We start from the raw sequence: 23161 nt of genomic DNA, 5'->3' as shown, positions 1-23161 counted from the left end.
TATCCTTGAAATATTTCCTCTGCCCACCTGGGGCTCGCTTGCCACGTAGGAGTTCTGAGTAGAGCACTTGCTTCGGGAATCTCGTGTTGGGCATGCGGACAATGTGGCCCGCCCAACGGAGCTGGTCGAGTGTGGTCAGTGCTGAGCGAGAACACTGACGGTGCGTCTATCCTCCCAGTGGATTTGCAGGATCTTGCGGAGGCAGCGCTGGTGGTACTACTTCAGCACTTTGAGGTGTCTGCTGTATATCGTCCACATCTCTCAGCCTTTCAGGAGAGCAGGTATCACTACTGCCCTGTAGACCATAAGCCTGGTGTCAGATTTGAGGTCCTGGTCTTCAAACATTCTCTTTCTCAGGTGACCGAAGGCTGCGCTGGCACATAATTAACATTCTAATTGTGTGTTACATGGTGCGATACTCCTGTCCTTATAGAACAGCATGCCTTCTGATTTAGCAGTACGCTTTGTTTTTATGGGATACCATAACTTCTAGTTTGTGCAACAGAATACTATAGCACAGATTGGCCCTCAACTTTACAGCTACAGGTTCATAAATAGAATGCTACCAATCACTGCTGTTTTATTAAATATATATAATTTAGCTTACATTATATAACACTGGCTATTCAGATAGATAAGAGTAAGTATGTCATGTGTTTAATTTAGAACTCATAAATAGTTAAATTGAAGTTTATTTGTCAATGACAACAGCCCTTTGCAAGGTTAGCCAATCATGGCACTGAGTGCAAAACATCTGTCTTGTCTCACAGCTGTCCAAGCTACTCTTTTCAGCTTGCATAGCTTTTAGTTTAGATGTTAAATCTCAAGGGAGATATTTGGAAAGAGGGATTGTTTTAAGGATTAAACTTACAATGGGATTTCTGCACTAGTTAGTTCACTAATTGACTCTTGCAGTACTGTATCAATGATTTTTGCCTGTTGTATATCATTAAAAAATGCCTGCATTGGTAATGTGAATATTTTAAATGTATAAAATGTTAACGTTGTATTATTAACCCTGCTCCATACTTCAGTGTGATGAATCAAAGCTCATTATACCTTTTCCATAATTAACATTCTAATTGTTAAACAGAAATAGACTAATAAAATAATGGAGTGTGAATTTTATATTTATTCAGGGATATGACTTCTTAATCATAACTGTGTCAGTCGAGATCATGGAGTTTTTTTATTGGTAATTAATTGTTATACCCTTACAGGACTTGCACATCACTCTTCAAATTTCTTGGTTGAAGTATCTCACCTGGCTATAACTAGCGTCCATTTAAAATATGAAGCTCGAGCAAATGCAGCACTCCCAGTGGGGGGGATTCATTCAAAGGGAGAGCAAGTCAGAAATTGAACAGCCGCACTAGTGCCAATTCTCTGATCCATGCTTCCTTGGAGCATGGCTCTCCACTGGGTATGTAAGATCATGCAATTTACTTGTTACTGTGAGGAATCCCTTTAAAGGGTGCAATATTGTAATTTGGTTGCCTTCTTAAATAGTTGGAAATGGTCTGTCTTAGCGATGAAAAGGAGCTGGAGTTAAAGTTCCAATAGTGCAGTGTCTTGGAGTCAAAGATGGTGGTGGAGAGGTAGAGGCGCATGGTGTTAGTGTGCATATGGAGGTTGATTCCATGCCTATGAATGGTGTAGCTGATGGGTAGCATAATGATGAGGAATATGTGGGGGTGAAGGAAGGAATTTTGAAGGTTTCTCAAGGTCTCTATGCAAAAATGTAAGGGGAAGTTATTGCAGATTTGCCAGCAGAGTTCGGACAAGAAGAATGGAAATACGCAGTGGGGCATAGTTTGCTGATGTGTGAAATGAGGGATTCCAATATCCGTACATTATTACACAGCATTTTAGCATTGAGGCTCAGTCCTTGCACAATGTATCTTGATGTTACACAATGAAACTTTGTCAAAGTCTTCATTTCTTTAAAGGTAAAATGATGATTCAGTGTTTATTGAAATGGTGATATTGCTGAATAGAGACGGAGTACAATGGTGTGGAATGAGAAACGGCCATGCAGTTTATTATATATGTAGGCACCTTGTTAATGACTCCACGAGGCAGGTACTTAAACTGTGACGACTGTAGTCCTTTATTTGCAACTCCGAGAGTGAGGACACCAAGAGGTGAGCTCCCTTTTATACTGGGTTACTGCAGCAGCAGCACCCTCTGGTGTACAGGTAAGGTGTGTACAGGGTGAAGGTACATTCAGTGTTACAGACATCAGAGAACAATACAAGCATGCATACATAACACAGTCCAAACCCAGTCTTTCAATAAAAGTAATGGCTTAATGAATGCACAAACCAATAAAAAAAATCGAGAGAGAAACCAGACTCGCTCTCTATCATTGTATTTATTTAGTGCTTTAACTGTGACGGGAAATGTCCATGGCCTCCTCCAATAAAAGGAAGACTGATTTATAAGCAATGCTGAGTTTGCAGTGGGGCTTTGTGTTTTCTTGATCACATGTATTCCCATTCTTTGAAATGATGTTTTTTGGAGTGTAGGAAAAGTAATGTAATCCCTACTAAGGGAGACAATAGAGAGACAAATAGAAACCAAAAATGTAATCATGAATAGTCAGCGTAGATTTCAAAAGAAGAAGCCTTGCTTGACCAAGCTCATTGAATTCTTTGAAGAGGTAACAGAGAGTGGACAAGGGCAATGCAGTAGATCTAATATATCTAGATTTCCAAAAGGCCTTCAATAAGGTATCAAATAATAGATTAATGAATAAGGTCAGAACATGTGGAGTCAGGGGACAATGAGCAGAATGGACAGCTAGCAGGCTGCAAGATAGAAAGAAGAGAATAGAGGTAAGGTCCCACAAGGATCAGTGCTGGGACCACTGTTGTTTACAATGAACGATTTAGACTTTGGAATCAAAAACACAATTTCTAAATTTGTGAACGACACCAAATTGGGAAGGATAGTCAACACTGAGGAGAACTGTAACAAATTACAAGAAGACATTTAATAAACTTGCAGAATGGGTATTTAATTGGCAAATGCATTTCAACATAGATAAGTGTGAGGTATTACATTTTGATAAGAAAAATGGGGAGGTCACATGTTGCATAGAAGATAAGAATCTAAATGGGCTAGAGGAGCGTATCTGGGAGTAAAAATACACATCACGAAGTTGTGATGCAGGTCAATAAGGCCATAACAAAAGCAAACCAAGCACTAAGGTTTATTTCTCAAGGGATAGAATTGAAAAGTAGGGAAGTTATGTTAAACCTGTATCGAACCTCAGTTAGATTACACTTGGAGTACTATGTACTGTCTGGTCGTTGTATTATAAAAAGGATATAGAGACACTGGAGAGGGTACAAAAAAGATTTACAAGGATGATACCAGAACTGTAAGGTTATACTTATCAGGAAAAGATGAACAGGCTGGGTCTCTTCTCTTGAAAAGAAAAGGCTGAGGGGGTGACCTAATAGAGGTCTTAAAATTATGAAAGGTTTTGTTCGAGTAAATACAGAGTGTTTCCACTTGTGCAGAAGAGCAAAACTAGAGTCCATCAATATAAGATAGTTACCAAGAAATCAAATAGAGAATTCGGAAGATACTTGTTTACCCAGAAAATGGTGAGAATGTGGAACATAAGTACATAAGAATTAGGAACAGGAGTAGGCCATCGAGCCCCTCGAGCCTGCTCCGCCATTCAACAAGATCATGGCTGATCTGGCCATGGACTCAGCTCCACTTACCCGCCCACTCCCCGCAACCCTTAATTCCCTTATTGGTTAAAAATCTCTCTATCTGTGACTTGAATACATTCAGTGAGCTAGCCTCAACTGCTTCCTTGGGCAGAGAATTCCACAGATTCACAACCCTCTGGGAGAAGAAATTCCTTCTCAACTCAGTTTTAAATTGGCTCCCCCGTATTTTGAGGCTGTGCCCCCTAGTTCTAGTCTCCCCGACCAGTGGAAACAACCTCTCTGCCTCTAATTTGTCTATCTCTTTCATGATTTTAAATGTTTCTATAAGATCACCCCTCATCCTTCTGAACTCCAACGAGTAAAGACCCAGTCTACTCAATCTATCATAAGGTGACCCCCTCATCTCCGGAATCAGCCTCGTGAATCGTCTCTGTACCCCCTCCAAAGCCAGTATATCCTTCCTTAAGTAAGGTGACCAAAACTGCACGCAGTACTCCAGGTGCGGCCTCACCAATACCCTATACAGTTGCAACAGGACCTCCCTGCTTTTGTACTCCATCCCTCTCGCAATGAAGGCCAACATTCCATTCGCCTTCCTGATTACCTGCTGCATCTGCAAACAAACTTTTTGGGATTCATTCACAAGGATCCCCAGTTCCCTCTGCACCTCAGCATGTTGTAATTTCTCCCCATTCAAATAATATTCCCTTTTACTTTTTATTTTCCCATGGTGGATGACCTCACACTTTCCAACATTGTATTCCATCTGCGAAACCTTAGCCCATTCACTTAACCTATCTAAATCTCTTTGCAACAGTTGTGGTCCCAGCACCGATCCCTGTGGCACAGCACTAACCACCGATTTCCAACCTGAAAAGGACCCATTTATCCCGACTCTCTGCTTTCTGTTCGCCAGCCAATTCTCGATCCATGCTAATACATTTCCTCTGACTCCGCGTACCTTTATCTTCTGCAGTAACCTTTTGTGTGGCACCTTATCGAATGCCTTTTGGAAATCTAAATACTCCACATCCATCGGTACACCTCTATCCACCATGCTCGTTATATCCTCAAAGAATTCCAGTAAATTAGTTAAACATGATTTCCCCTTCATGAATCCATGCTGCGTCTGCTTGATTGCACTATTCCTATCTAGATGTCCCGCTATTTCTTCCTTAATGATAGCTTCAAGCATTTTCCCCACTACAGATGTTAAACTAACCGGCCTATAGTTACATGCCTTTTGTCTGCCCCCTTTTTTAAACAGAGGCATTACATTAGCTGCTTTCCAATCCGCTGGTACCTCCCCAGAGTCCAGAGAATTTTGGTAGATTATAACGACTGCATCTGCTATAACTTCCGCCATCTCTTTTAATACCCTGGGATGCATTTCATCAAGACTAGGGGACTTGTCGACCTTGAGTCCCAATAGCCTGTCCAGCACTACCCCCCTAGTGATAGTGATTGTCTCAAGGTCCTCCCTTCCCACACTCTTGTGACCAGCAATTTTTGGCATGGTTTTTGTGTCTTCCACTGTGAAGACCGAAGCAAAATAATTGTTTAAGGTCTCAGCCATTTCCACATTTCCCATTATTAAATCTCCCTTCTCATCTTCTAAGGGACCAACATTTACTTTAGTCACTCTTTTCCGTTTTATATATCTGTAAAAGCTTTTACTATCTGTTTTTATGTTTTGCGCAAGTTTACCTTCGTAATCTATCTTTCCTTTATTGCTTTTTTAGTCATTCTTTGCTGTTGTTTAAAATTTTCCCAATCTTCTAGTTTCCCACTAACCTTGGCCACCTTATACACATTGGTGTTTAATTTGATACTCTCCTTTATTTCCTTGATTATCCACGGCTGGTTATCCCTTCTCTTACCGCCTTTCTTTTTCACTGGAATATATTTTTGTTGCGCACTGAAAAAGCTCCTTAAAAGTCCTCCACTGTTCCTCAATTGTGCCACCGTTTAGTCTGTGTTTCCAGTCTACTTTAGCCAACTCTGCCCTCATCCCACTGTAGTCCCCTTTGTTTAAGCATAGTACGCTCGTTTCTGACACAACCTCACCATCAATCTGTATTACAAATTCAACCATACTGTGATCACTCATTCCGAGAGGATCTTTTACAAGGAGATCTTTTATTTTTCCTGTCTCATTACACAGGACCAGATCTAAGATAGCTTGCTCCCTTGTAGGTTCTGTAACATACTGTTCTAAGAAACAATCCCGTATGCATTCTATGAATTCCTCCTCCAGGCTACCCCGTGCGATTTGATTTGACCAATCGATATGTAGGTTAAAATCCCCCATGACTACTGCCGTTCCTTTTTCACATCCTGCATTATTCCCGCCCCAGCGTGAAGTTATTATTTGGGGGCCTATAAACTACGCCCACCAGTGACTTTTTCCCCTTACTATCTCTAATCTCCACCCACAATGATTCAACATTTTGTTCATTAGAGCCAATATCGTCTCTCACAACTGCCCTGATATCATCCTTTATTAACAGAGCTACCCCACCTCCTTTCTCTTCTTGTCTATCTTTCCGAATTGTCAGATACCCCTGTATGTTTAATTCCCAGTCTTGGCCACCCTGCAACCACGTTTCTGTAATGGCCACCAAATCATACCCATTTGTAATGATTTGTGCCGTCAACTCATTTACTTTATTTCGAATGCTGCGTGCGTTTAGCTAGAGTGTTTTAATCCTAGTTTTTAAACCATGATTTTGAGTTTTGACCCCTCCTGCAGCCCCTTTATAGTCAGTGGCCCTTTTTGTTTTTCGCCTTGGGTTTCTCTGCCCTCCACTTTTACTCATCTCCTTTCTGTCTTTTGCTTTTGTCTCCATTTTGTTTCCCTCTGTCTCCCTGCATTGGTTCCCATCCCCCTGCTATATTAGTTTAACTCCTCCCCAACAGCATGAGCAAACACTCCCCCTAGGACATTGGTTCCGGTCCTGCCCAGGTGCAGACCGTCCGGTTTGTACTAGTCCCACCTCCCCCAGAACCTGTTCCAATGCCCCTAGAATTTGAATCCCTCCCTACTGCACCACTGCTCAAGCCACGTATTCATCTGAGCTATCCTGCGATTCCTACTCTGACTAGCACGTGGCACTGGTAGCAATCCCGAGATTACTATTTTTGAGGTCCTACGTTTTAATTTAGCTCCTAGCTCCTTAAATTCGTCTCGTAGGACCTCATCCCTTTTTTTACCTATATCGTTGGTACCAATGTGCACCACGACAATTGGCTGTTCACCCTCCCTTTTCAGAATGTCCTGCACCCGCTCCGAGACATCCTCGCTACCACAGGGAATAGTTAAGGTGAATAGTATAGATCCATATAAAGGGGAGGCTAGATAAGCAAATGGGGGAACAGGGAATAGAGGGTTATGCTGATAGTTAGATGCTGAAGGATGGGAGGAGGCTCGAGTGGAGCACAGGCAGCAGCATGGACTGGTTGGGCTGAATGGCCTGTTTCTGTGCTGCATATTCTGTATTCTGTGTAAAACTAGGGGTTGCTTGGAGCGGGTTTGTGGGTTGGATTCTTCCTGAATTCATAAATACTCTTTGGCAATGTGCATTCACTTCTTGAGGAGAAAAGAAAAACAAGTGGCAAAAGCTTTTGCAAAATTTTTTGAAGTGGTTACTTCATAAAAGGGGAAATCTCAATTGCTGTGCAGATGAAGCTTTTCTGATAAGGAGATTGCGTTTCTGAATTTGTGCTGATTGCTGATAATACAGAATGTGTTTTCAATATATGCACCTGCTAGTGAATAAAAGGAAATGGGAATGAAGTTAACTGCTTCTGAGCCTCTTCCTGATGGTAGTACCCAGATGCGCAGGGAAATAATCCACCCGAAAATTGTGGACACATTTAAATAGAGCTGGCAAATGCAATTGGTATCAGCTTTGATCATTAAGCGATTTATATTATTAGCTGCACAAAATAGTTTTTCATTTGTACAGCCCAAAGAGAAAGTGCCATTTTCTTTTAAATATTAGGGACACGGAAAGACTGTGCAGTTAGTAAGTGGGCAGATAGCCTGGGAAAGTCAAAGTTGTGGGGCTTGAAATTGGCCAGCCTTTTGCCCGTTTTTTCAACGATATTTCGACTTTTTTGACAGGAAAAGGTGTTCGCCTAACTTGGCCAAAGTTGTGCGCCGACGGTTTTGAAATACCGCTGAAAAGCAGACCGCCGTCGTACAATACGAAAAAAAGCAATATCGCTTTAAATTGGCCGTTCGGCGCACCGTATTCTGGGTGAATAAAAACGCCCGGGAAAAGCCTGCGTTGCAGCCCCAGAAACAGCAGTAAGTATGAAGACATGCAACAAATATAAGTTCAAGTTTTTATTTTTAAATTATTTTTCAGCGATTCGCTAGATAAGTGTTTTCTGATTTTTTTTTTTTATGTTCCTTTTTTTGGTGTATTCTCTTTCCCCCCCCCCCCCACCCCGCCAGGGCCTGTCTTTTTAGTGGTAATCTGCCTCGGACTAAAGTTGTCGAGGACCGCGGTTTCCACTGTGAATCCTCGTGCAACGCCCATTTTTACTGTCGGGTGCATTTTTTAATCAATTTTATGCCTTTAAAAAAATAGCGCTGCTGCCAAAAGACCAATTTCTAGCCCACAGTCTAACCAATATTTGCTGGTGCCTCTGATCTATTGTTCCTGTCATTGGCCTGGTTTTGTGATATAAGAACATAAGAATTAAGAAAAGGAGTAGGCCATCTAGCCCCTCGAGCCTGCTCCGCCATTCAACAAGATCATGGCTGATCTGGCCGTGGACTCAGCTCCACTTACCCGCCCACTCCCCATAACCCTTAATTCCCTTATTGGTTAAAAATCTATCTATCTGTGACTTGAATACATTCAATGAGCTAGCCTCAACTGCTTCCTTGGGCAGAGAATTCCACAAATTCACAACCCTCTGGGAGAAGAAATTCCTTCTCAACTCGGTTTTAAATTGGCTCCCCCGTATTTTGAGGCTGTGCCCCCTAGTTCTAGTCTCCCCGACCAGTGGAAACAACCTCTCTGCCTCTATTTTGTCTATCTCTTTCATTATTTTAAATGTTTCTATAAGATCACCCCTCATCCTTCTGAACTCCAACGAGTAAAGACCCAGCCTACTCAATCTATCATCATAAGGTAACCCCCTCATCTCCGGAATCAGCCTAGTGAGTCGTCTCTGTACCCCCTCCAAAGCTAGTATATCCTTCCTTAAGTAAGGTGACCAAAAGTGCACGCAGTACTCCAGGTGCGGCCTCACCAATACCCTATACAGTTGCAGAAGGACCTCCCTGCTTTTGTACTCCATCCCTCTCGCAATGAAGGCCAACATTCCATTCGCCTTCCTGATTACCTGCTGCACCTGCAAAACTAACTTTTGGGGATTCATTCACAAGGATCCCCAGTTTCCTCTGCACCTCAGCATGTTGTAATTTCTCCCCATTCAAATAATATTCCCTTTTACTGTTTATTTTCCCAAGGTGGATGACCTCACACTTTCCAACATTGTATTCCAGCTGCCAAACCTTAGCCCATTCGCTTAACCTATCCAAATCTCTTTGCAGCCTCTCTGTGTCCTCTACACAACCCGCTTTCCCACTAATCTTTGTGACATCTGCAAATTTTGTTACGCTACACTCTGTCCCCTCTTCCAGGTCATCTATGTATATTGTAAACAGTTGTGGTCCCAGCACCGATCCCTGTGGCACACCACTAACCACCGATTTCCAACCCGAAAAGGACCCATTTATCCCGACTCTCTGCTTTCTGTTCACCAGCCAATTCTCTATCCATGCTAATACATTTCCTCTGACTCCGCGTACCTTTATCTTCTGCAGTAACCTTTTGTGTGGCACCTTATCGAATGCCTTTTAGAAATCAAAAAACACCACATCCATCAGTCCACCTCTATCCACAATGCTCGTTATATCCTCAAAGAATTCCAGTAAATTAGTTAAACATGATTTCCCCTTTATGAATCCATGTTGCGTCTTCTTGATTGCACTATTCCTATCCAGATGTCCCGCTATTTCTTCCTTAATGATAGCTTCAAGCATTTTCCCCACTACAGATGTTAAACTAACCGGCCTATAGTTACCTGCCTTTTGTCTGCCCCCTTTTTTAAACACGGGCGTTACATTAGCTGCTTTCCAATCCGCTGGTACCTCCCCAGAGTCCAGAGAATTTTGGTAGATTATAACGAATGCATCTGCTATAACTGCCGCCATCTCTTTTAATACCCTGGGATGCATTTCATCAGGACCAGGGGACTTGTCTACCTTGAGTCCCATTAGCCTGTCCAGCACTACCTCCCTAGTGATAGTGATTGTCTCAAGGTCCTCCCTTCCTACATTCCCGTGACCAGCAATTTTTGGCATGGTTTTTGTGTCTTCCACTGTGAAGACGGAAGCAAAATAATTGTTTAAGGTCTCAGCCATTTCCACATTTCCCATTATTAAATCCCCCTTCTCATCTTCTAAGGGACCAACATTTACTTTAGTCACTCTTTTTTCCGTTTTATATATCTGTAAAAGCTTTTACTATCTGTTTTTATGTTTTGCGCAAGTTTACTTTCGTAATCTATCTTTCCTTTCTTTATTGCTTTCTTAGTCATTCTTTGCTGTCATTTAAAATTTTCCCAATCTTCTCGTTTCCCACTAACCTTGGCCACCTTATACACATTAGTTTTTAATTTGATACTCTGCTTTATTTCCTTGGTTATCCATGGCTGGTTATCCCTTCTCTTACCGCCCTTCTTTTTCACTGCAATATATTTTTGTTGAGCACTATGAAAGAGCTCCTTAAAAGTGCTCCACTGTTCCTCAATTGTGCCACCGTTTAGCCTGTGTTCCCAGTCTACTTTAGCCAACTCTGCCCTCATCCCACGGTAGTCCCCTTTGTTTAAGCATAGTACGCTCGTTTGAGACACTACTTCCTCACCCTCAATCTGTATTACCAATTCAACCATACTGTGATCACTCATTCTGAGAGGATCTTTTACTAGGAGATCGTTTATTATTCCTGACTCATTACACAGGACCAGATCTAAGATCGCTTGCTCCCTTGTAGGTTCTGTCACATACTGTTCTAAGGAACAATCCCGTATGCATTCTATGAATTCCCCCTCAAGGCTACCCTGTGCGATTTGATTTGACCAATCGATATGTAGGTTAAAATCCCCCATGATTACTGCCGTTCCTTTTTCACATGCCTCCATTATTCCCTTGATTATTGTCCGCCCCACCGTGAAGTTATTATTTGGGGGGCCTATAAACTACACCCACCAGTGACTTTTTCCCTTTACTATCTCTAATCTCCACTCACAATGATTCAACATTTTGTTCATTAGAGCCAATATCGTCTCTCACAACTGCCCTGATATCATCCTTTATTAACAGAGCTACCCCACCTCCTTTCCCTTGTCTTATCTTTCCAAATTGTCAGATACATCTATGTTTAATTCCCTGCAACCATGTTTTTGTAATGGCCACCAAATCATACCCATTTGTAATGATTTGTGCCGTCAACTCATTTACTTTGTTTCGAATGCTGCGTACGTTTAGGTAGAGTGTTTTAATACTAGTTTTTAAACCATGATTTTTAGTTTTGATCCCAGCAGCCCCTTTATGATGAAGTATAATGTGGATAAATGTGAGGTTATCCACTTTGGTGGTAAAAACAGAGAGAGATAGACTATTATCTGAATGGTGACAGATTAGGAAAAGGGGAGGTGCAACGAGACCTGCGTGTCATGGTACATCAGTCATTGAAGGTTGGCATGCAGGTACAGCAGGCGGTTAAGAAAGCAAATGGCATGTTGGCCTTCATAGCGAGGGGATTTCAGTACAGGGGCAGGGAGGTGTTGCTACAGTTGTTCAGGGCCTTGGTGAGGCCACACCTGGAGTATTGTGTACAGTTTTGGTCTCCTAACCTGAGGAAGGACATTCTTGCTATTGAGGAAGTGCAGCGAAGGTTCACCAGACTGATTCCCGGGATGGCAGGACTGACCTATCAAAGACTGGATCAACTGGGCTTGTATTCACTGGAGTTCAGAAGAATGAGAGGGGACCTCATAGAAATGTTTAAAATTCTGATGGGTTCAGACAGGTTCGATGCAGGAAGAATGTTCCCAATGTTGGGGAAGTCCAGAACCAGGGTCACAGTCTAAGGATAAGGGGTAAGCCATTTCGGACCGAGATGAGGAGAAACTTCTTCACCCAGAGAGTGGGTGAACCTGTGGAATTCTCTACCACAGAAAGTTGTTGAGGCCAATTCACTAAAGATATTCAAAAAGGAGTTAGATGAAGTCCTTACTACTAGGGGGATCAAGGGGTATGGCGAGAAAGCAGGAATGGGGTACTGAAGTTGCATGTTCAGCCATGAACTCATTGAATGGTGGTGCAGGCTAGAAGGGCCGAATGGCCTACTCCTGCACCTATTTTCGATGTTTCTATGTTTATATTCATACATATTGTCCCTTCCTATCATGTTGTGGTTTCCACTTACCCCAGTGCTTCTCTGCTCTGTTGCCTCCTGCCTTTTGCATTATTTCTTGGAGTTCTGTTCATCTGAGCTCTCACCCACTCTAACTAGCTCAGAGCCCTCTACTGAGTTCCCATCCCCCTGCCAAGCTAGTTTAAAGCCCTCTCAACCACACTATCAAAACCACCCGCGAGAACATTGGTCCCGTCTCTGTTGAGGTGTAACCTGTCTGACTTGTACAGGTCCCACCTACCCCAGGAGCAGTCCTAATTGTTCAGGAAATCATTTGTCTTTCTGTGAAATGTCCCTGTTAAAGCGTGCATCAAAATTGCCAAAACCTCATCATCATAGGCAGTCCCTCGAAACCGAGGAAGACTTGCTTCCACTCTAAAAGTGAGTTCTCAGGTGACTGAACAGTCCAATACGGGAATTACAGTCTCTGTCACAGGTGGGACAGACAGTGGTTGGAGGAAAGGGTGGGTGGGACTGGTTTGCCGCATGCTGCCTGCGTTTGGTTTCTGCATGCTCTCGTCGACGAGACTCGAGGCGCTCAGTGGCCCTCCCGGATGCTCTTCCTCCACTTAGGGTGGTCTTTGGCCAAGGTCTCCCAGGTGTCAATGGGAATGTTGCTCTTGATCAAGGAGGCTTTGAGGGTGTCCTTGAAACGTTTCCTCTGCCCACCCGGGGCTCGCTTGCCGTGTAGGAGTTCAGAGTAGAGCGCTTGCTTTGGGAGTGTCGTATCAGGCATGCGAACAATGTGAACCGCCCAATGGAGCTGGTCGAGTGTGGTCAGTGCTTCAATGCTGGGGATGTTGGCCTGATCGAGGACGCTAACGTTGGTGCATTTGTCCTCCCAGGGGACTTGCAGGATCTTGCGGAGACATCGTTGGTGGTATTTTTCCAGTGCTTTGAGATGTCTACTGTACATGGTCCATGTCTCTGAGTCATACAGGAGGGCATACACACTAGCTGTAATTTGCTGCTGTTTTACACAGCCAGGCTAAATAATTAACTTGAGGTTAAGATCTGAGACAGGCTGAAAGGGCTCAATCAATGTATATACCCAAGGGCGAGAAGTAAGATGAGGAATGTAAATAGGCCAAATTCTCAGATGATACTCAATTGGGCTGGGGTGATGGAGAGTTTGATGAAGGAACTTCGGACAAAAGAACCTAGACAATAGTTGAGTGGGCATTTCTTTACCTGCAAGTATAATGTCTTACACATTGGAACAGAATTGGGGGCTTGCTTACTTAATGAATGGTGTTGAACTAATTTGAAGTTTTTGAAGGAGATCGGGGAGTGATAGACTCAACATGGAGCAGCAATCAATAAATCTAACTGAATATCACACTAGATTATCACATCAGTGGAGTATAAATCTCAGCTCATGTTAAAAGCTGTGTAGTGCTCTCGTCAGGGTGCATCTTGAATATTGCAGAGAGTTCTGGTCATTGAGGTACAACCCCTGGATTTGATGCAGGGAGGGCTATGTGGCAACAGAGGACTTAGTTACAAGCCAGTATTGGAAAAGCTGAACTCTGTCGATTTCAAATGAGGGAAATAAGAATGTACCTTCTAGCGATACATGATCTGGAAGTCTACTTCATGTCTGCAAGACTTTTTAAAAATAGTAGAAACTGGAGAAAAGCAAGCTGAGGGTTGATGTCAGTAATCAATACCTGGAATAGACCCCGCATAGGATGAAGTAGACTTCCAGATCATGTATCGCTAGAAGGTGCATTCTTATTTCCCTCATTTGGAGTCTACAGAGTTCAGTTTTTCCAATACTGGCTTGTAACTAAGTCCTCTATTGCCACATAGCCCTCCTCTGGATTGGTTCAAAAAGCAGTTAAGATACTGTGATAAGTTAGAATGATCATCCAGGTTATTCACAATATAGCATTATTTGGCTTTATAACTAAGGACATAAAGTACAAAAGCCAACAAAGTAATGGTAGATTTGTACACGGCAATGGCACAATATTTTCCTCAGCAGTATTTGTCTTTATGATAACCATCCTTTGTCTGATTCACAAAGGCAGCAGAATGGCTTATCACCATTATCATCTTAGGCAGTCCCTCGAAATCGAGGTAGACTTGCTTCAACTCTAAGTGAGTTCTCAGGTGGCTGTACAGTCCAATGTGGGAATTACAGTCTCTGTCACAGGTGGAGCAGACAGTGGTTGAAGGAAAGGGTCACCTGAGGAAGAGAGTGAAGACCAGGACCTTAAGTACCATCAGCGCTGCCTCCACAAGATCCTGCAAATCCACTGGGAGGATAGACACACCAACATCAGTGTTCTCGATCAGGCCAACATCCCCAGGATCGAAGCACTGACCACACTCGATCAGCTCCGCTGGGCGAGCCATATCGTCCGCATGCCCGACACCTGACTCCCTAACCAAGTACTCTACTCAGAAATCCTGCACAGCAAGTGAGCCCCAGGTGGGCAGAGGAAACGTTTCAAGGACATCCCCACCGGCACCTGAGAATCCCTGGCCCAAGATTGTCCAAAATGGAGGAAGAGCATCCGGGAGGGCGCTGAGCACCTTGAGTTTCGTCGCTGAGAGCATGCAGAAAACAAGCGCAGGCAGTGGAAGGAGCGTGCAGCAAACCAGACTCCCACCCGCCCTTTCCTTCAACGACTGCCTGTTCCACCTGCGACAGAGACTGTAATTCCGTATTGGACTGTTCAGTCACCTGAGAACTCACTTTTGAAGTGGAAGCAAGTCTTCCTTGTTTTCAAGAGGCTGCTTATGATGATGATGATGATGGGTGGGGAGCATGATTTGCCGCACAGTCCTTCCACTGTCTGCGCTTGTTTTCTGCATGCTCTCGGTGACGAGACTCTAGGTGCTCAACGCCCTTCCGGATGCTGTTCCTCCATTTTGGGCGATCTTGGGCCAGGGACTCCCAGATGTCGGTAGAGATGTTGCATTTTATGAAGGAGGCTTTGAGGGTGTCCTTGAAACGTTTCCTCTGCCCACCTGGGGCTCGCTTGCTGTGTAAGAGTTCCAAGTGGAGCGCTTGCTTTGGGAGCCTCGTGTCGGACATGGGGATGATGTGGCCCGCCCAACGGAGCTGGTCGAATGGTCAGTGCTTCGATGCTGGGGATATTGGCCTGATCGAGAACACTGACGTTGGTGCGTCTATCCTCTCAGTGGATTTGCAGGATCTTAGAGGCAGTGTTGGTGGTACTTCTCCGGCACTTTGCGATATCTGCTATATATGGTCCACGTCCCTGAACCATACAGGAGGGTGGGTATCACTACAGCCCTGTAGACCATAAACTTGGTGCCAGATTTGAGGTCCTGGTCTTCAAACACTCTCTCCCTCATGCGACCGAAGGCTGCGTTGTCACACTGGAGGCGGTGTTGGACCTCGTCATCGATGTCTGCCCTTGCTGATAGTCAGCTCCTGAGGTATGGAAAATGGGCCACGTTGTCCAGGGCCGCGCCGTGGATTTTTATGACCTGGAGGTGGGGGGGGGGGAAGTGCTGTATGGCGAGGTGAGGTTGGTGGAGGATCTTTGTCTTACAGATGTTTATCGTAAGGCCCATGCTTTTCATGTCCAGACTGGGGTCAAGCGGGGCTGCATCATCGCACCAATCCTCTTCTCGATCTTCCTCGCTGCAGTGCTCCATCTCACTCTCAACAAGCTCTCCGCTGGAGTGGAACTAAACTATAGAACCAATGGGAGCCTGTTCAACCTTCGGCACCTCCAGGCTAGATCCAAGATCGTCCCATTCTCTGTCGTCGAACTACACCACGCGGACGATGCTTGCGTCTGTACACATTCCAGAGGCCGAACTCCATGGTTTGTACTATCTCTCCAGGAACATCCCCAGCCGGGTATGGAAGGAATCTGTATGTGATGTCTGCAGGTCCCTCGGGGCTCCACATTCAGGTTGTAGCAAGAAAAAATAAGAAAGCATTGAGATCTGTAGCTGCAACAAATTAACATAATGAAAACAGCCGGTACGTTCAGTGCAGCAACACAACTTTAAGTTGTACATTTTATTTACCACCATCAGGATCCTTCCTTTTAATATATATGCAAGAGCTAGTTTTCACATCCCAGTGGAGCTTCCATTCAACTCTCCTTTCACTGAATCTTGATCCTCTTCCAAGCAGAGTGTAACTTGTGCACAGACTCGGGCATATTTCTCAACCATTTAAGAGGGGTATCCTTTGATCCTGTGAATGACTTCAGTCGAAATCCTACCTTGAAGGGAATGGTTTATTTTGATCTTTCTAAGTAGACTCGTCTCAGATCCAATCTCCGTGGATTGTGTAGATTCCATTGACGCTGCTGGACTTCATAACCAGTTAAATAACTGATTTCTGATCCAGTTTGTTGGGATTTATTATGGTTCTAATCAAGTGCTGCTCTTTAAGAACATAAGAAATAGGAGCAGGAGTAGGCCATACAGCCCCTCGAGTCTGCTCCGCCATTTAATACGATCATGGCTGATCTGAAAATCCTGAAATCTAATTTAACTTATTCAATCACCAAAATCAGATCTTGGTTGCACCATGAAAGAAACAAAATAGGCTGAAAAATAGGGCAAGAAATAGTCACAACCAGGAGAGCCTTCCGTTCTCTAGGTTCCACTTTCTGGAATTGCAACCCTAAACCTCTGTCCCTTCATCTCCCTATCATCCTTAGAAAAATGGTTACCCCTCCTAACCTTTCCACGCTGGCCTAGGTTCTGTTGCCTTGTGTCTATCTGTTCAGCATCGTCTGTCCTCCCAGGGGATTTGCAGGATCTTGCGGAGACATCGTTGGTGGTATTTCTTCAGCGACTTGAGGTGTCTGCTGTATATGGTCCACGTCTCTGAGCTATACAGGAGGGCGGTTATCACTGCAGCCCTGTAGACCATAAGCTTGGTGCCAGATTTGAGGGCCTGATCTTCGAACACTCTGTTTCTCAGGCGGCCGAAGGCTGCGCTGGCGCACTGGAAGCGGTGTTGAACCTCATTGTCGATGTCTGCCCTTGCTGATAATAGGCTCCTAAGGTATGGAATGTGGTCCACGTTGTCCAGGACCGCGCCGTGGATCTTGATGACTGGGGGGCAGTGCTGTGTGGCGGGGTCAGGTTGGTGAAGGACCTATGCTTTCATATGCCTCGGTGAAGCTGTTGACGATGGCTTGGAGTTCAGCCTCTGAATGTGCAGACGCAAGCGTCGTTCGCAAGTGACAGCAAGCGAGCCCCAGGTGGGCAGAGGAAACATTTGAAGGACACCCTCAAAGCCTCCTTGATAAAATGCAACATCCCCACCGACACCTGGGAGTTCCTGGCCAAAGACCGAGTGGAGGAAGAGCATCCAGGAGGGCGCTGAGCACCGAGGGTCTAGTCGTCGAGAACATGCAGAAATCAAGCGCAGTCAGCGAAAGGAGCGTGCGGCAAACCAGACTCCCCACCCACCCTTTCCTCCAATGACTATCTGTCCCACCTGTGACAGAGACTGTAATTCCCACATTGGACTGTTCAGTCACCTGAGAACTCACTTTGAGAGTGGAAGCAAGTCTTCTTTGATTTCGATGGACTGGCTATGATGATAAGCATCTTGGCTTGTTCTTTACATTAAAGGGGCTATATGAATGCAACTTATTGTTGATATTTGAATGTCGCATTGGTAAAGTGTTTTGAGTTGCCTCAACAATGTGGCAGGTACTTTGTAAATGCTAGTTATAACGTTGTCTGTACTAATGGAAAAATGGGAGCAATAGTTGAAGTGATACCATCATTATTTCATTTAGCTCATTTCTAGTAATAATTTGATGGTACCTCCAAAATGTTATTCCCCATGACCTGTAAACACAGGTCTGCGGCCAGGGGGTATATCCTAGCCTTTGGGGATTGGGTAGTGTGGTGTATGTAGGCACCTTTAGTAATGACTCCACGAGGCAGGGTATCGTACTTAAACTGTGCAGACATGCAGTCCTTTATTAGCAGCTCCTGAGTGCCAACAACAAGCTGTGAGTTCCCTTTTATACTGGGTTACCTACCGTGTGCAGGCAACCCCTGGGTCTCCAGCAACAGCACCCTCCAGTGTACCGGTAAGGGGTGTACAGTACAAGGGTACATTCAATGTTGCATACAGTGTTACAGATATCACAGTGAACAGGCATGCCTACACAACAATACTCTCCCTGAGCATTTTTCATATCCTCGTTGTCATGACCTGGGGAGGTGATCAGTGGTGGGCTATGGGAGGTTGTGGTGAGGGTTGTGTGGTTGCCAGTTGTGACCCCTGTGCTTGAGGCTGGCTTCGTACGTTTCCCCTCCCTCACACACAAACCAACTGGGTGTCACTGTTGTGGGATCCCTCGGGGAGGTAGCCACGGCAGCAGTGGGTGGTGTGTATTCACTGTGATGTGGGTAGTTGTGGGGTGGTGGGCAGGGCCACAAGACTGGTGGGCTCCTTGTCCACTATTGGGGATGAGGGTCAGGTCATCCCAGGGTTTGCCAGGGAAGCTGGAGGGTATTGGCCTCATACTTCTGGTGTTGGCCCTGGTCTGGTGCAGGTTGCCATTGGTGGTGGCTGGGCTGCCCATTGACCACTGTCCCTGTAGTGGGTCTGCTCCCACTGCCTGTGTGTGTGTCCTGCAAGGGGCATCACATTCGTTCCAAAGGTCCAGGCTACATGGTCAGGTAGCCTGCTGGACCTGGGGGTCTCCCACAGGGGGATTCCATTGGCATCATTATGGTCCCTATAGGACCCAGTGTCCTTTGGCAGTGTCCTACCGGTACACATGACACCTTGGCTCTGATCACACATAGTCGAGCCTGCATTATACATTCTAGCATTTGCATCACTTTTGGGTGTCCTGGTTTCAACAGACATGGTTACATTAGGCATTTCACAATCTCTATCATTATTGTTAAGCATAATAAACTTGTTCTTAACCTTACTGACACCTGCATTCATTTCATTAATCACATTAGTTAAACCAGCATCACAATTCATGGTTACATTGCATACGTTTTCATACTTGCACCCTTTAATTGCATCTTTAGCTTTAAAGTCCGTGTACTCAAATAGTTGGAACTTCCCCTTTAAATTTTTTTTGTTACCGGTCTCCTTTAAGGGAGCCTTCCAATCAGATTGGCCGCTCGGTCACATGATGCTCCTCCATGTTGACTCGTGGCATGGAGGAGGCCATTTTGAATGCAGATCTGCTGCTTTTGGTGCTGCAGCCATTTTGTGGTCTTGATGCAGGCAGGCTGCGGTGCTCTTTCTTCCACAGCACCACTTCACCTGATGTGGACCCGGTTCATCCAATTCATGCCCAGCAGCATTGGACTGTCGCCGGCTACAATCCACAGGGGGAGTTTGTGCAACACACTGCCCTGGGAGACCTGGATGTCCACACTGCCAACAATTTGGATTTTACCTTTGGTATAGGTGAGCAGCTTTGCCTGGACAGGAAACAGTTTTGGTCGAGTGGCAGGATTCCTCCCAAATGTTTTCAAAGGTCTTTTGGCACATCACAGACTGGCTCTCGCTCCTGTGTCGATCTCCATGGAGACTGAGACCCCGTCGATGCCCACTTCCATCATCCACGGAGAGCTTCCGGTGGAGCAGGTAAAGATTCCATACTCTTCTCCCAGGGTTTGAGCAGCTTCATCTTCATCTGTGTCGGAGCCCCGGGGATTAGCTAACTCATCAGAGACACAGTGAGTACAGCCTTTTCTGCACATTCTCTGAAGGTGCCCTTCTTCTTTGCAGCCTTTGCATGCATAGTCTTTGGCTCACTTGAATTGCTTTCTGCAGGGTGACCGTGATGTCAGCCGAGAGCAATTTGTGATTTGTGTAGGAGGCCTTCGTGGCCGATTCCGATGACAAATGTCCCTTAGTGCTTCATTTAAGGTGGTCGCCAAAATCACACGGTGCAGCTAGTCGTTTTAAGTGTGCAGCATACTTGGCAATTTCTTGGCCCTCAGGTCGCCGGTAAGTGCAGAACCGGTGCCTGGCTGTGAGGATGCTTTCTTTCGGTTTTAGTTGTTCCTGTATGGTTGTTACAAGTTCCTCATAGCTCTTGGTGGTTGTCTTCTACGGGGCTAGTAAGTCCCTGACTAGACCGTAGATGGTGGCCCATAACTGCTAAGCATGATGGCCCTGCGTTTGTTCGGTAGTGTGGCCGGTTGTCCCCGTCCAGGCCGTTGGCTATAAAGAAGTGTTCCAATCTTTCCACAAAAGCGTCCCAATCCTCCTCCTCCATAAATTGCTGAAAGTTGCTGAGGTTAGACATGTTGAGCGTGTGGTTCGTGATCCCATATTCCCGTCGCCAATTGTGGTGTATGTAGGCACCTTTAGTAATGACTCCACGAGGCAGGGTATGGTACTTAAACTGTGCAGACCTGCAGTCCTTTATTAGCAGCTCCTGAGTCACGACAACAAGCTGTGTGTTCCTTTTTATACTGGGTTACCTGCTGTGTGCAGGCAACCTCTGGGTCTCCAGCAACAGCACCCTCCAGTGTACCGGTAAGGTGTGTACAGTACAAGGGTACATTCATTGTTGCATACAGTGTTACAGACATCACACAGTGAACAGGCATGCCTACACAACAGGCAGCCCTGCTGCCAGTGGTTGACTCGACTACCAGCTCTCAAGATTGCATGTCCAGAGGACCACACCACAGACAACCATCCAAGATAAATCCCTCAAAGTGTGAGAGCTTATTGACTCGCCTGGGATTACACTCAAAAACAGGGATTTTCAGGATGTCCTCCCAATTGAGATGAAGTGAGCATGTGAGGTTATTGAAAGGATTGTTGCAGCAGAGCAGAATAGGACTGAATGGATAGCTCCTGAGAGTCAGCACAAACAGATGCGCTGGATGGTGGCCTCCTGTGTGCTAATATTGTGTTACTCTGTCAGGGCTCTGGAATTCTGTCCCCAAACCCATCCTCACTGCATCTCTCTCTCCTTTCTCAAAACCCATCTATTTTGTTAGTCACCTCCCCTAATCACATTCTCTTAGTTCGTCGCCCTCTTTTGTGAAGCACTTTGGCTATTTCTCTACTAAAAGCAGTATACAAGTGCAAGTTATTCGGGTGTGTGCGCCAAGCGTTCATTGTACAACCTAACTGCAAATTTGTGGGAGAAATGATGTGAATGTTTCAATGCCAGCTAATAACTTGATTTACACTTCCCTTGCTTGGTCTGATTTCAAAGGACATTTGGAAATGAGTTTGACTTCCCTGGAGGTCATGGCATTTCAAGTTTTGTTATTTTTCAATTATCCAACCATTTCTTCCTTAACATTCCCTTTATATAAATTTATTTCCTTTTTAAAAATGTATTCGCAATTACTCTTTATGGGGTCAAGTTTCGGGCCGCGCTTGGAACGGCACAGCCCCGCGAGCCATACCTGATTTCCGTGCTTAAAACTTACCTCGGTATTCTCCCCGCTGTTGGAACGTTCCAGGCCCTTGGCGCTGTGGGGGGCGGAGCTAGGTTCCGGCGCTGAAAACAGTGCCGGGACCTCTGCACATGCGTGCTAGAGTGCGCGCGCATGTGCAGTAGTTCCAGGAGGCCGAGGCTATGTGGGAGGGGCCCGCAGCACACCGCTCCTAGCCCTAGCCGAATGGGCTCACTAGGGCGTCGACGATCGGATTCAGGTTTCCCTCCTCAGCTCCTGCTCTGGCTCCCACCCCCATTCAGGTCCACTGCCTGCCGCTCTTCCCCCCCCCCCCCCGCCCCCCCCCCCCTAGTTCAGCGTCCGCCCCCCCCCCCCCCCCCCCCCCCCTCTCTGCATGTCATCGGCGGGTCTCGCCCGCCCGGCACCTTGCTGGAGGCAGGCCCCGCCTGAAGTCTTGGGTCCGGCTTCCTCTTGTCAGCCGGGCCCGTTCAGCCTCCCCTCCTCTCTCCTCTTCCCTCCCCCTCCCCCCTCCCTCTCCTCTCCCTCCCCCCTCCCTCCCTCCCTCTCTCTACCCCCTCCCTCCCTCCCTCTCTCTTCCCCCTCCCTCCCTCCCTCCCTCTCTCTTCCCCTCTCCCCCTCCCTCACCCTCTTCTCCTCTCACCCTCCTCTCCTCTCACCCTATCCCTCTCCTCTCACCCTATCCCTCTCCTCTCACCCTATCCCTCTCCTCTCACCCTATCCCTCTCCTCTCATCCTATCCCTCTCCTCTCACCCTATCCCTCTCCTCTCACCCTATCCCTCTCCTCTCACCCTATCCCTCTCCTCTCACCCTATCCCTCTCCTCTCACCCTATCCCTCTCCTCACCCTATCCCTCTCCTCTCACCCTATCCCTCTCCTCTCACCCTATCCCTCTCCTCTCACCCTATCCCTCTCCTCTCACCCTATCCCTCTCCTCTCACCCTATCCCTCTCCTCTCACCCTATCCCTCTCCTCTCACCCTATCCCTCTCCTCTCCTTCTTCCCCCTCTCCTTCTCCCCCCCCCTCTCCCCCTCTCCTTCTCCCCCCTCTCCCCCATTCCTTCTTCTCCCCCCTCTTCCCCACTCCTTCTTCTCCCCCCTCTCCTTCTCCCACCTCTCCCCCTCTCCTTCTTCTCCCCCCTCTCTCCCTCTCCTTCTCCCACCTCTCCCCCTCTCCTTCTTCTCCCCCCTCTCCTTCTTCTCCCCCCTCTCCTTCTTCTCCCCCCTCTCCTTCTTCTCCCCCCTCTCCCCCTCTCCTTCTTCTCCCCCCTCTCCCTCTCTCCTTCTTCCCCCTCCTCTCCCCCTCTCCTCCTTCTCCCCCCCTCTCCCCCCCTCCCCCTCTCCTTCTTCCCCCTCCCTCTCCTCTCCTTCCAGATTACATGTATGGTCTTCCGAGAGAGATGATCCCAAAATACAAGCTGCTGAGAATAATGGTATTGGATGGCATGTTGTCAGAGAGCCTGGTTGCTACTTTCGTCATCCTCCAGGTATTTCAAAGAGGAGAGCAATAGTGCGTCACCTTCGAGCAGCCTCGGCACCTCATTTTGTAAAAAAAATCTCAAAATAATTCACACAATGATTTACTT

General features: G+C 46.0%; 1 protein-coding gene and 1 long non-coding RNA gene across 5 annotated transcripts in view; one reads left to right on the top strand and one right to left on the bottom strand.

Annotated features, from left to right (window-relative positions):
* LOC139281295 (uncharacterized) overlaps window positions 1-21674 on the bottom strand; it is a 48095-nt gene extending 26421 nt beyond the window's left edge. Inside the window, exon 1 of the long non-coding RNA XR_011596859.1 lies at window positions 21590-21674. This is a non-coding gene — a long non-coding RNA (uncharacterized lncRNA). The remainder of the gene's footprint in view (window positions 1-21589) is intronic.
* LOC139281294 (probable helicase with zinc finger domain) overlaps window positions 1-23161 on the top strand; it is a 369458-nt gene that overhangs the window by 241445 nt on the left and 104852 nt on the right. The gene's annotated exons all lie outside the window — the stretch shown is intronic.

The sequence above is a fragment of the Pristiophorus japonicus genome, chromosome 15 (assembly GCF_044704955.1).
Source record: "Pristiophorus japonicus isolate sPriJap1 chromosome 15, sPriJap1.hap1, whole genome shotgun sequence".
NCBI lineage: Eukaryota > Metazoa > Chordata > Chondrichthyes > Pristiophoridae > Pristiophorus > Pristiophorus japonicus.
Note: the sequence above shows the minus strand (reverse complement) of the source record. Positions and strands in the feature narration are given on the sequence as shown.